The sequence below is a fragment of the Moschus berezovskii genome, chromosome 22, assembly GCF_049115385.1.
Source record: "Moschus berezovskii isolate FMDL1 chromosome 22, NW_MosBer_1.0, whole genome shotgun sequence".
Taxonomy (NCBI): domain Eukaryota; kingdom Metazoa; phylum Chordata; class Mammalia; order Artiodactyla; family Moschidae; genus Moschus; species Moschus berezovskii.
Window position 1 is genome coordinate 29259007 of NC_142481.1, and position 15041 is coordinate 29274047.

Here is a 15041-nt window from a genome sequence, read left to right on the forward strand (position 1 = left end):
CCATACGCAAGGGGAGGGGGATTATACAGGGTGTGTACATCAGGGAGCGGGAATCCTGGGGACCATCTTAGACTCTGCCTGCCACTTGGGTGAGCATCACCATGTTCCCCAGATTCCCCTTCGGGTCTTGTCCAGATATCCCAACCCCACTCCCAGCTGTGGCCACTGGGACAGCAGTCTCCAGAGAGAGATGTCTTTCCCCTTTCTGCCTCTGCAGGGTGCAGACCTCTGTCCTGGAAGAAGTATCAGAGCCCCTCGCAGTGAGTTAGCAGCTGGGAGAGATGTCAGAGTCCGGTGCAGGCCAGGACTGCCAGAGGCCTGGACTAAACATTTTCTAGACAAACTGTGAAGTCTTTATTTACCAAATGACTTTTTTGGGGTGCTCCCTGGTGGCTCAGTTGGTAACGAATCAGCCTGCAATGCAGGTAGACCTAGATTTGACCCCTGGGTTGGAGAGATCCTCTGGAGAAGGAAATGGCTACCCACTCCAGTGTTCTTGCCCGGAGAGTCCCATGGAGAGAGGAGCCTGGTGGGGTTACAGTCCATGGGGTTGCAGAAGAGTCAGACACGACTGAGCGAGTGAATACATCACCATCAGATACCAATTATTGCACTATGTATCTTTTCTCTATTATCTAATTGAATCATCCCAACAACCCACGAGACTACCATTAGTGGAATTTCCATTATTCCTATTAAAAAAAAAACAAAACAGGGGCTCAGACAGGCTGGCTTGTTTGCCCCAGGTAGTATGGCCAGCAGGTGGCAGAGCTGGGACTTGAGCACAAGGTCCTGCAGACCACATAGCACAGGTACTTCACCATGCAGGTAAAGGCCTGCTCCCAGAAGGTTCCAGACCATGCAACCTAGCCCCACACTTTGCTGATGGAGAAAGGGTGGGCATAAGTTCACGGTCGGGGCATTATTTGGTTTAATTTCAAACCTGAGCCTGGGGCTTGCAGACCAAATCCAAATGAGGGGACAATATCTGCTTTGTCCCTTCTCCACGCCTGGGAGCGCCATGTCTGGGATCTGTTGGAATAGATCTTGCAGGCTGTAGAGTGCCTTCCACAAGGGAGATCCTCCCAGAAAAACAGTCCTTTCAGCGCCAGCTGGAGAGGAAAATGCTGGTAGCTTTTTAATTTACCTTGTGAAATGGCTGCTGCTGGGCGTGAGTGACAGTCATCAGATGGCAGGCAAGAGCCAGGCACTTTGGCTCAGGGTCCCTACTCAGGAGGACGGGGGGGTGAGGGAGGGGTCTGAGAACATGGCTGGACGTTCCCTGCCGAAACAACGCCACAGAGCTTGGAGCACACTCAGGGGCTGGGCTCTTTGCTTCAAGGCATCTTAATTACCAAGAGAGCTGGCAGCAGCGGGGCAGGGCTGAGCGGAGAACAGCAGGGCTTGACCAGAGAGAAATGGCCCAGATGCTGCCAGCTGAGCTCTGTGCAGATACACCCGCAAACACTCCCAGGAGGTGCTGTCCAGTTGAAACAAAATATGACCCATGGATGCAATTTTAAATTTTCTAGTCACTACAGAGGAAATCAGTAAACTCTATTTTGATTATCTATTTTAATTAACTTGATATAATAAAAATACTTCCAACATATAATCAATATAAAGAGGAAAGTTTTATTATTTTTATTGTACAAAGTCTTGCAAATCCAGTGTGTATTTTATACCTATGGCACATCTTAACTGGGACTCATCACATTTCAAGGGCTCAATAGCCATGGGCTGTATTGGTTTTGCGCTTAGTACAGCCTCCTCTGCTCAAAGACCTTCCATGGCTCCCTATCGTCCAATCAGTTGGAGCCAGCTATATATTACGGTAATTTGTGTTTCTGCCTGCCTCTCTCTTCAATACTAAGAGTTTTTATGGGATCTAACAAGGCACTTATGCACCTACTGCGTCCTAGTGGGAAGTTCCCTGAGCTGTGTTAATTGTATTTTCTATCAGCTCTCGGCAATTCTTCCTGGGATACAGGAACGCATCAGCCATTGTGTTAAATGCTTTATGTAATTTTCTGATTTAATTCTCAGTACAACCCGTGAGGTAGGTATTTAATCTCCATTTTACAGATGGAGATTGAATCCAGATTTGTTGGTTTCCAAGTTGCTCTTTTAGCTACATTGTGCAGGGCCTGACACCTTATCTGGACACATTCTAGGTTCTTAGAAAACATGTATTAGCTTCACTGAAGTGAGACTCCGGTTTCTTGGCTCTTTCTTGGGGTGAGCATATGGAAGTGGCAGCAGAGACCAGAAATCTATTGGCTCGTGTGTCCTCCTTGGTCATTGCGATGCTCTATCAGCTTGGGCCCAAGGAGTGCTGACAGTGGCCTCTGTTGGGGGCAGGGGTGAGCGGAGCCAGTGCTCCTGGCAGCCAGGCAGCAAATTGGAGCAGTGACCACCCCTCTCTGCCTCAGGCTGATAACTGGCACTCAGAACTATGGACTTCTCGAGCCACTGCTCTGTGCCTGATGCATTATTCACGCTCGTTCATTGCCAGAGAGTATGATGCTTAGCCTTGGTACCTTATTGAGAACGCCATAAAAATAAAATGTCAATTAGGATTACCCCCCACCCCACCTCCCCCAAAAAGAAGCCAATGTCATTGTACATCCGTTTAGTGAGTTCCCTCTAATTAGTCAAATAAATATGCAGTCCTCCCACTCGGGTGTGTATTTGTTTGCTTTAAAACATTGTAATTACATCCTCTGCTTTGGAAACTTCTGGGAACCGGAAACTCTACACATGGACTTTGGCTGAGATGACTGTGAGCCAGTGCTTTGCTGGGATGACTACCGCCAGTGGAAGTTGTGGGATAAGCTTTCAGAAGCAGGCCCTGCCTTGCCCTGCCTTCACTCTAACACTCTCAGTGGCTCCAAAGGGCTTACTGGCATCAGACCAACTCCACTGTATGCAGATGAGAGGGAACTGGGCAGGAAACTTGGAGAGGTGGGTTCCGCAGTACCCCAAGCAGTTCCCTAACCTCTCCACCCTCTGCTTGCTCTTCAAGGAGGCAGTTCTAGTTGCACCAGCCCTGAAGCAGTGCTGATTTCCAGAACCATCACCGGGCTCTCCCCTTCAAATCCTGCAGTTTCTCCTCGTCCTGCAAGAAAAATTGAGCTTCAGTTTATATTTCAGTTATATTTGTTTCTTCTATATCTGTATATGTTAGAACATATATGTATATATATATGTGTGTATCAGTTCAGGTCAGTCGCTCAGTTGTGTCTGACTCTTTGTGATATATTTTTACCAGCTTAGCCACCAGGGAAACCCCCTATATATATATGTATGTATATATATACACATATATATGTATTTTGTGACCCTATGGACTGTAGCCCACCAGGCTTCTCTGTCCATGGGATTCTCCAGGCAGGAATACTGGGGTGGGTTGCCATGCCCTCCTACAGGGGATCTTCCTGATCCAGGGATTGAACACATATCTCCTGTGTCTCCTGCATTGCACGTGGATTCTTTACCACTGAACCACTGGGGAAGCCCCTATATGTATGTATATATGAATGTGTATATACACACATATGTATAGTCTTTATATATTTAGCTAATAATAGAATAGAACATCACCAATACATAGGTTGGTGATGTGTCCTGTCTGTAAAAACTTTTTACTAAAAATTCTGTGTGATTGAAAAATATAAGTGGAGACAGTTAGTGTGAAGCGGGAGGACCCTATAGGTGAAATACATTGGAATCTGAAGACCTGCTTTGGGCTCCCGGTCTTCCTCTGACTCAGTGCATGGCTTCGGGCAGTGCTTGACCTTCCTTGTCCAGAAAGAATTCTGGTCTGGAGCGTTCATTATAAGGGAGGATCTTCTGCAGGCTGAGTTACATAGTGCGTGTGAAACTATTTGGTAAACTACATCCCCTCTCTAATGAGCGGCGTGAACACAATGGGGCAAGCCCTTGCACCAGGTGCGCCGCTGGGTTTTATATACACTTTGGCTCAGGAAAAATTAACAAAGCTCCAGAAGGTGGGGATTATTATGACCATGAAAGCTCAAGATGATTACGTCAGAGAGGAGGGGGTCTTGGTCAAGGTCACGCAGCTCGTGTGTCTTCCTGTCTGGTTTTGAGTCTAAAACTCGTGATCTTCCTGTCGTGTCAGACTGTGATTTGATCTTCAGAGCTCGCACGGTATCCTGTAAATCAGTTTGACAATTTTCTTTGTGTCTCATTGCCAGCCTAGCATAGATTTGCTCATTTAAGATGCCATTGACCTTATCTAATAAAAAGAATCAGGATCCAAGGAGTCTGTTTAATTCATTATTAAAGATCATTTCCTGTTATTATCTTCCCTGTAGCAAAATTAGCTGTTAACTCTCCTGTTAGCATAACCCAGCCAGGATTACTAGGAAATTAAGCAAAAAATCAGTTCAGTGATATGTGAGTCGAGCTCAGGGAATTCCCCATCTTCAGTTCATATTAACATTATGTCTTAGAAGTCGAGGAAATATTCTGTTAAGTGGAAAAAGAGTTGCAGAAATTTTACTTTAAAAAGTCAAGTAAGAAGTTACTTTTTTTTTTTTCCTCCAAGTAAAATTAATTTTTGTCTCAGGGCAAGAAAAAGTAAATTAAAAATCACACGCGCCACCTCCTCCCAGGCCCGGTTCCTCCTGGGTTTCCATCCCAGATGGCTGGAGGTTTAGGTTCCTCTAGCCCAGTTTGGGCCTCGGAGGATGCTAGGCAGCAGCGTTTCTGCTCCGGGAGGCCCTGGCTATGACAGGGTGGGGCAACCCGCCCCTCCTTCTCCTTGCCTACCCTTGCAGGTTTTTCCCTTCCTCCTGGTCAGTTGTTGGGGGTGAGGAAGGGAGCAAGGACTGAGGTCCTGGTGCCCCAGAGACGGCCTATGTTTCATCGTGGTCAGGGGGATGACACAGGGTTGCTGGGACTCTGACTACTCCCTCCCTCCCCACTGGGCAGCCAGTGCCCATGTAGGTGGGCACAGAAGAAGTGGGGAGCTTTGGACTAAAGGATGAGGCAGTGAGCAGATGCTTCTCAGTAGTGAAAGTCTCTCAGTCGTGTCCGACCCTTTGCCACCCCATTAACTGTGGCTCACTAGGCTCCTCTGTCCATGGAATTCTCCAGGCAAGAATACTAGAGTGGGTTGCCATTCCCTTCTCTGGGGGATCTTCCTGACCGAGGGTTTGAACCTGGGTCTCCTGCATTATAGGCAGATTCTTTACCATCTGAGCTATTTCGTCCTCCAGCAGATCTTCCTAACCCAGGGACTGAACCCATATTTTTCTTTACCCGCTGAGCCATCAAGGAAGCTCTTGCTTCTCTGGTAGGAGGAGCCCAAATGCAGGAGAAGCCTGAGCTCATGGTCTGCAGCCCCCTGGGCCCACGGTTGGCTGTGTGTATGGGAGGCACACGGCAGCCTAATCAGGTCAAGGAGCCACTGGGCTTGGACTTGAGGACGTGGGGTGAACTCCTAGCTCCCTAGTCTGACAGCCTTGTGGCCTCAAACTAGTCTCACATCTGCCTTGAGCATGTTTCTTCACTTGGAAGATATTAACAGGAATGTAATACGTTCTGGGGGGCTTCCCTGGTGGCTCAGAGGTTAAAGCGTCTGCCTCCAATGCGGGAGACCCGGGTTCGATCCCTGGGTCGGGAAGATCCCCTGGAGAAGGAAACGGTAACCCACTCCAGTATTCTTGCCTGGAGAATCCCATGGACGGAGAAGCCTGGTAGGCTACATGTCCACGGGGTTGCAAAGAGTCGGACACGACTGAGCGACGGAACGGAACGGAACGGAATACGTTCTGGGGTTTTGGTGAGGATTGAGGGTGGCTCCAGCAGCACGGGACTCCCAAGGTCTCAGCACAGCCATAGGTGACCATGCCTGGCCAGGGACACAGGACAGGGCAGCACCTGCAGAGCCCCTGCTGTTTGCCAGAAGCTCTACTGGGCTCACGACACATGAATTAGGGCTCCAGTTCTTGTGATCCAGTAACTCTCAAGAATACTAGAGTTAGAATAATCGGAATGTTGACATAGTCAGGGGTCCTGGGAGGCCTTATAGGGTGGTCAGCCTGTCCTCGTTTGTCTGGAACTCTCCTGAATTTACCACTGAAGTTCCAGGCTTGGGGAACCCTCCCCTCATATTCTTCTATGGACACATTTCTAGGCAGAATGGGACATCTGATCACCCTACAAATCTTTCTTGTCTAGAGACTTAGAGGCAAGATCATGGTTTGGCTCAAAATCGTACGTCTGGGGGCAGCAGTGCCGTTTTTAGCCTGAACCCATGATTTTGGGCAAAGATGGAATCCAGCCTGGCTCCTCCTGAGCAGGGATCATCCCACAGGATGGGTATCCGAGGTGGTAAAGTTGCTGGGAGTTCATATCACCTGTTGGCATGTGACTCACAGTTGTTCTCAGTTAACTCCATTAGCTTTAATTTGCAAGAGTTGCAGCCGTCAGGAAACCTCTAGATAGTTTCTGTTTAATGAAACACAATTTGATTACATATCAACAGAGTCCCCTGGCGGGACAGACTTTTCTGGAGGCTTTCAGCCTGCCTGCCCACTCCAACACGGTCTCTGCCCTTTGGAGGGGGCATCCAGTGAGGCTGCCTAAGTCCCCTGCTAGGGAGGGGACCCCCAGCCCCCAGCTCACTCATTTGCTAGTGGCAGCTGTTGAAAACCTTCTCTCATTGACATGTGGGTGAGGGGTGTTTTTGGTAGGTCGCTGGGCCCAGCATACCAGCAATGCTTTGTAAATTCAATCAGTGTGTAACATTTACTATTTGTTGCAACTGCCAGTAGTATCATGGCCAGTGTCAAGCAGACCAGGTCTGGGACTGGGGTGGTTGAGTTGGTTCAAGGTAAAAAGTGAGAGGGGCTTCCCTGGTGGCTCAGCAATAGAGAATCCACTTGGCAATGCAGGAGACTTGGGTTTGGTCCCTGAGTCAGAAAGATCCTCTGGAGTAGGAAATGGCAACCCATGTCAGTATTGTTGCCTGGAGAATTCCATGGACAGAGGAGCCTGGTGGGCTCCAGTCTATGGGGTTGTAGAGAGTCAGACATGACTGAGCAGACAAGCAAACAAAAATAGGCGTTAAGTTCTGTGCACCATTCTAATAAATGATCGAATCCAAGAAGGGGCTCATGGGAACCCCAACTTGTAGCTGGTTGGTGAGAAGTGCAGGTGACAGTTGGCCTCTGAAGTGGGACTGGTTTTGTGGGTTGGATCGCTTGACTTGTGGGCTCTGATGCTAACCTCTGGTGGACAGTGTTGGAGCTGAACTGAATTGGAGGACACGCAGATGGCATCAGAGAATTGCTCGACTTTTGGGAAACTTACACATCTGGCATGAGAAGTAATAGGAGCGTGGCAGCAGTATGAATGGTAGAGGAGAAACACAGGAGGATTTTTCCATCTCCAATGGCACACTAGTAAGATCAGGTCCTCTCTGGGGGTAGAAGCAGGGTGAGGGGAGCACGTGGTTCACCCCGTCCTGTCCCACAGTTTCTTAGAGGAAAAGCTATTTTAATTGTTAGAAACATCCCAGATCTACACAAAATTGCTTGACAGCGGCTTTTTAAATTCTACTTGTTATTTGGCAATGCAAAGACCAGAAAAATTTCCATCAAGATTGATAATAGAAAACAGAAGCACAGCAGCCAGGACTCAGCTCGAGAAGCCACCTCGGTCCTTCCATCGTCGGGTTCCTGGATGGCCCCACCCGGTTCTGCACAGGAGCGGTGTTTATTCATACAGACTCCTTCACCACGTTGCCTCTCTGGCCTCCCAGTGTTCTTTCTCTCCCTCACTGGTTCCACGCATTCAGCCTTAGCTGTCTGCGGTTTCTGTCTTTCTGTGCTTGTTTGAAAACAGTGTCACAGCAAATTGCACTTATCTCACTGCGAATCCCTTGGGGGCTCCTCTGGGCTCCAAGAGTCTCTCTCTGCCCTTCTTTCTCTTTTCCTACTTCCTGTGCTTACTCTCACTGGAGACTCGGATTTCCTGGGCAGTCACATGGAGGCGTCACTTACTTTGCAGGGTTAGCTCTCAGCCTCACCGGGGAACGTAGTGATGCTGAGGATGACCTCAGGGGCACCCGGCCACTTGTCCCGTATCCCTCACACCACGTAGTTAAGAGATGCTGAGCTCCTGGGGAAGAGAAGGAAGGAGAGGTTTGAGAGGCAGTGTTTCTTGATGGGGGGAAGTTTGTTGTTTTCAGTCACCAAGTCATGTCTCTTTGCGACCCCCATGGACTGCAGCATGCCAGGCTTCCCTGTCCCTCACTATCTCCTGGAGTTCATGTCCATTGAATCGGTGATGCCATCCAACCGTTTCATCCTCTGTTGCCATCTTCTGCTGCCCCCAATCTTTCCCATCTCCATACAGCCAGAGAATCAGAGAAATTGAGTCCTATTCTTCCCCTCGTTTGCCAAGGGCCGTAGATAAGCCCCCATTTCCCTATATGCAAAATTAAGGCAACCAGATAAGTGAATTATAAAGTCCATTTCAAGCTCTCAAAGCAGAGGAGGCAGGACTGGCTCATAAGGTCCTACTTGGGGCCGAGCCCTGCCCCAGGTCCCCTCCATTTCTCCTTTGAGGAAGGAGTTCTCATCCTTGTTTTACACACAGGTCAACCAAGGTTCTGAGAGATTACGCCTGTCTTGTGAAAACATTTCTAAAGCCAGAGACCAAATCCAGATTTTTCTAACTCCAGAGATTCTTCTAGCTCTATCCTTTTAAAAAGCACAACACTGTGACAGCGTGTTCCATGTTATGGAGAACTTTTCTTTCAAAAAATTTCCAAGGGACAAGGGATGTGTTATGTCTTCAGCTTTTGGCAACTTTGCACAGTAACCTCAACCACCTTTTGGCTCCCAGCTCGCAGGGATGGCATTTCAGGCATGCGTGGTTGTGTAGAGCCTGTGGTTTAAAGTCTTAATGGAGGACCCTTACCTCCATCTGTCTGTTCTGGCTCTCGCCCTGTCCCTGAGTTCCCTTTGGTCACCGACTCTTCAGGGCCCCCCACCTCCCACTCCTGTCCTCTCGCAGTTGAGAGGGGCTGTGACCCCCACCCCCAGCCACAAGCCTGGGTTTTATCAGCACAGTCGACAGGCTGCACTGGGCCTTTCAAGCTTGCTGGCAATTTGGATGTCAGTTGCTGGGAAAATCAAGATTAATATTTGATGACATTACAAAGTCAACCTGTTCTCTTTTCATCCCAGATGGAATTAAAAAGCAGAGTCCTCACCAGGACACTCCCCCAGGGAAGTGGGAAACAGTTGGTCTGGGAGCCATAGCGGGTTGGGGAGGGTGACCTGGGCCAGCAGTTGGCAAGCTTAGGTACTGGTTTGGCTTGGAAACCTATTAGCTGCTGACCTCATGCTAGGCTCACCCTCTCTGAGCTCTCAGTTTCCTCTTGCACAAGTAAACGATTGCTCTGGCTAGGAGAACTCTCATTTAGGAATGCTGCTGTCTTAAACAGGATCATCTTGTGGCGATGTGTCTATACTCCATGCAGACTTTAGGAGGGGCTGGGATTTTTGAGGGGAGGGATCAGAAGAGCAAGGAAGGGCCCCAGAGAGCAAGTGAGGAAGTCTGGGCAGAGGAACCAGCTCTGTTGGTAGGGCATACGATAGGTTCAGGATGTCTGCTCACTGTACTTGGGCTCCAGGGGATGTGGAGGGCAAACAGGTGTTCATGATGTGGGTGAGTCCAAACTGCTGGGAGTCTCGTTTGATGCTCAAGAGAGGCTCCGGGCTCCACTACCACCAGACTTACACCTGTGTGCCTTGACTTCCCCAGCATCTGCACACAGTACATGTGTCGTAAGAGTCTGTGGAACAAGTCAATTGGGCGGAAGTCTGTTTCCAAATGAGGGTGTCTCTTCATGCACCTCCAGGAGGGCTTCTTCCACTTGGAGTCTGTACTGGCTGGAAGGAGAAGAAAGGACTGTTGGAGGCATGGGCTGGAGCATATGTGATGTCAGGCCTCCAGTTGCCATGCTGGGCACAGGGTGGGCATCTGTGTCAGAGTTATATTTGAAGACTGAGCTGAATCAGAAAGTCTTGTAGGGTTTGGTGACACTGGAGAGGAATGGAATCCCTGGAAAGAAAGAAACACGTCCAAATACCCACAAAAGAAACCTCATTTCACTCCCTACAGTCATTCCCTAGAGAAAGCCACCATGTTTATTGTGACCCAGGGAGTCTCACTCCTTTCAGGCAATTATTACCAGATGGAAGTTTTCTGGGAGACCCTAGCTGACATGGCAGTTACTGGTGTGATAGAAAGAGAGTCTCCCTAATCTTAGAAGAATTTTTGCAATGGCTCAGAAACAAGGCTAATGTCACCAGGACCTCTGTGTGTAGAGGCATTTAATTACACTGAAGCTTGGAATCCTATATTATGGCATCTCAAAGGAAATAGTCCTCAGATGGGAAGCTCTATTGTGGATCATCCTTGAAAAGAGATGTGTCTTGTCAGCTTTCTGTACTGTGATCTTTGCATGCAGGAAGAGCCATGTTAAATCATGATTTTCTTTGAATATTTTTCCACTGAATGATTTCTGGCCTGGATCAGAACTTTGAAGATGGCATACTGAAGAAAGAATGAAAGATGTTTTCCTTATAAGGGTGTCTAAAATATGATACAAAACTCAGGAGCCACAAAATAATAAATTCAATTCCATTAAAATGGACTTAGCTAAGTGTATGATAAATAAAATCAAAAGACAAACATCAAATCTGCAAGATGTTTGCAGGCAATGTCACAGAGGAAAGGCTGGATTCTCTAATATATAAAGAGATCCGCAGATCAATAACCAAGGACCATGAACTTCATAGAAAAATGGGCAAAGGGTATGAAGAGAGTGCATGGCACAGGAAACAAAGCTTCTTCTTAAGCATATGAAAAGTTGCTTAGTCTCACTAATGAGAAATGAAAACTACATTGAGAAAATCCATTTCATTTTTCAGATGGGAAAGGATCAGAAAGTTTGACAACGACGAGATAGTGAGGAGTGTGTATGAGTGAATGTGATGCTGCTGAGAAGATGAATCGTTACCACTTTCATGGGGGAGCAGTTTGGTGACATACTTTTCACCCGTGAGTCCAAGTTGTGAATGTTATATCTACAGATGGCAATGGTTTTCCACATACACTGACGTTTCCCAGTGTTTCATGGAATAGTTTGTCCTAACACGATGTGGAAGAGTTTCAGGGACACGGTCTGAGAAACACTGAGATGTATAATCATTACGTAGTTAGAGGGTATCTGGGAACCACAAACACCATCCAGGTCTCGCTGTAGTCATGTTCGCTGGCCCTCTTTAGAAAGAGAAAACCTCTCTCAAACCTCAACCTTCGCTTTCTGCTCTTTGAAATGTATTTCAGCCAGAAGTATGAATGCCAGGGCCTCAAAAGTGGTTCAGAAACCCAGGGGAACTGCCTGGGGACAGACTCTGCTCTCTGTGGCTGGGACAAGGAGATGGCAGGGCCTTTTTTCTGTGGGAACCTCCCTCGTCTGAGATGACAGACCAGAGACTGCACTCGCAGCATTAATTAGGAGACAGCAACATTTGGAGACAATCTGTTCAGGAAACCCTGCCCGGGACACGTTTGCACCCTGGGCTCCTGGCTGCTCTGTGCCAGCAGCCTGGCTCCTCGAGTCTTGATGGCATTCTCTAGCATTCTTCTCCAGCAAGTGTGGACAAATCTGCCTTTCCAGATTCTCCTCCTTAGCTTCAAGGTGAAATAGGTGATTTCCTTCATCTCTTCTTCTCTGGGAGCCAGCGAGCAGTAATGATGTTCTCAGGGCTGAGCTAGCACCCAGCGGAGCTGCCGCAGAGCCTCCAACCTGTTCCCGAAGCAGACAGGTGAGGAAGTACAGACGGGCAAGTGGACAGCAAGCGGCGTGCCCACAGATGGGGTCTGCGGACCAGCTTTGCGCCCCCTCCTCTGCTGACCCTGGACCCCCAGGGGCAGGGCGGCTCAGGGCTGGATGGAGTTCCCCGTCCTCTGCTGTCTGTCGACCTGTTTCAATTTTGCCTGCCAGGGAAGGGTGTGTCTTCCACCTGTGACATTGACCTTCAACCCTGGCTGCACATGACAGTCACTGGGGAAAGCTTAAAAAGTGATCACTGCCTGGATCCACCCCCCCCGCCCCGCCATATAGATTTTGATTTAACCAAGATGTTTATGAAGCTCCCCAGGTGATCCAAATGTGTAGGCAAGGTTGAGAACAACAGATCTGGGATGACCCACCATCCATATATATGAGGATATTTTTGAGAGTGAATGGAGGCAAGTTAACCATTATTCTGATGTTTGGGGCTGTCCTAGGCAATCTAGAATTCATGGTCTCCCTGATTTAACCTGAAGAGACCCCAAAAATTGTTTTCTGAGAGGACCTGATTATAGTTTGTTGTTGTTGTTGTTTTTAAATTTTCTAAGTGGATGCAAACCTTGGTAATTTTACAGTATTGTAGAGGATTACAGGAGAGTGTCAGGAATCTGATTTTGAGTTCTGTTAACCAGTCCATTCTAGAGGAGATCAATCCTGGATGTTCATTGGAGGGACTGATGCTAAAGCTGAAACTGCAATACTTTGGCCACCTCATGCGACGAGTTGACTCACTGGAAAAGACTCTGATGCTGGGAAAGGTTGGGGGCGGGAGGAGAAGGGGATGACGGAGAATGAGATGGCTGGATGGCATCACCGACTCGATGGACATGAGTTTGAGTGAACTCCGGGAGTTGGTGATGGACAGGGAGGCCTGGCGTGCTGTGATTCATGGGGTCGCGGAGAGTCGGACACGACTGAGCGACTGAACTGAACTGAACTGAAAAATCTGCCTGCAATGTAGGAGACCCAGTTTCGATCTCTGGGTTGGGAAGGGTCCCACTGGAGAAGGAAATGGCAACCCACTCCAGTATTCTTGCCTGGGGAATCCTATGGACAGAGGAAGTTGGAGAGCTTACAGTTCATAGGGTCACAGAGTTGGACACGATTGAGCGACTAATATCTTCATCTTCACGTTTCCAATGTCCCAGTTTCCTACTGCATGCACCTCCCCTCTGAGAACCAGAGGGGAGGCAAGGTCTAGTAATTTCAGCCCTTTGCGCTTTCTCTTGTAGCACTGGGGAGTCTCACACTTGCTTGACCTTCTCTGTAACCAACTCTCTCGTGCAGCGTCTCGGCCAGTGGTGGGTGTAGAGCTCTGCATCTGGACTCAGCAAACCTCTCTGAGCTTCAGTTTCCTCACTGGTAAAGTGGGAAGGGCACTGCCAACCTCAAAATGTTGTGGTAGAGATTATGTAAGTCCCTTTTATATCGCTGGGGGGCCCAACAGAGAGCAGAGTACAGGCCTCTTCCATGGGCCATGGTTTTCTTTCAAAGAGCCATGTTCTTACTGGGTGACAATCTCTTGATCCTCTTAGAAGTGACAGAGGATAATTCCTGCAGTGTTTAGGAAGAATGGATGACCATTTCACACTGACATGATACTGGGAATAAGTGAAGTCTGTTATAAATATTAATTTTTTTAGACATACTTGATCTTTGAACAGCGAAGTGGGAAGCTTTGAGCATGCCTGCCTATTCTGCAGATGGAAAGATTGAGGTGTTTTGTGATCTAAAATCTCACAGTAGCTAACTCTGCAAGGAAGAGAGGACTGTGGCATTTATTGAGAATGTTGGGTGCCAGGTGCTTCTACTTACTTTATCTGATTACAACCTTTCGACAACCCTGTGGAGGAATTCTTATTATCTTTCTGTCTAGCCTGAGGAAAGTAAGACTCAGAGAGGCTGTGTAACTTGCCCAGGACCACACAGCAAGGTGGCCAACTGGGTTGTGATTCTGATTCTGCCTGACTCCAAAATGCAAGCCCAGATCCCAGTGGAGGGAGTCATGCCTTTTAGGCCATGAGTGTAATATTGAAATCTCTGGAAAATGGCAGTTGTTTGGGCTTATCTTTTTATTTTTTAAAAGATACAGTTTATTTAGCTAGCTAGCTACCTCCCTAGCTGTGCTGGGTCTTAGCTGTGGCCTGTGAAGCAGCACGTGAAGTGAAGCAGCAGCTGTGGCTTAATTGCAGCATGTGGGTTTTAGTTCCCCAACCAGGATTGACCCTGGTTTCCCTGAATTGGGAGCAGAGTCTTAGCCACTGGGCCACCAGGGAAGTTCCTGGGCTTATCTTTTTATAAGAACCTAGTGGGGTTCTCCTGGTAAGGAGATATTGGGGCCAAAACTTGGATCCCTGGGTCCACGGCTCCGTAAGGCAATACCTTCCATCTTTGCCCTTGCCTCCCTTCCACCAGCACTGGTAGCCCACCAGCTCCTGTGCGCTACCCTAGGGATACAGCGTAAAGTCTGTGACATGGCCTCTGCCCTCAGAGAGCTTCCACTTTAGCAACAGAGAGAGCCATCTGGGAGGCAGAATGAAGGATGTACCAAGGAGGGGTGGGCAGAATGACAGGTTTGGAGACTCAGAGGTCCACAGCAGGGACTGTTCAACATCACACTGCAAGTCAAGGAAGACAGCATGGAGGAGGTGACTTTGGAATCTCATTTTGGAGCAACGTCGAGGTAGATAAGGAGAAGGAGAGCAGAGGGGACACAGGCAAGATCATGGAAGCACAGAAAGAGGCCAGATGTTTGAGAAAAGAGGCAAGGCACCCTGGGCAGGGCCACAAGCAGTGAGGCTGAAGGGCAGGTGGGGGACAGCGCCTGTGCCTCCGGGGCACCACGTGGTCTGTGAGGGAGGCAGACCCTCAGGGATGCAGACGTCAGTTCTCCTGCTGAAATTTGCAGTCAGTAGGCAAGGCTGGAGCAAGTTCCCATGGCCTCGTCTCTTCAAATAAGGCTGAAGAGGTGAAATGACTTCATCGCTGCTGTTTTGCCAGTTGCCTCTTCTCTCAGGATCTCTCCTGTTAGATCCAAGGGCGATGGCATTCACACCCACCCACGGGCCTCTCGGATCATTCCCAAGGCCATTCAGTAGGGACTCCACCTCATTGCATTTGTTGGGAGACCTTT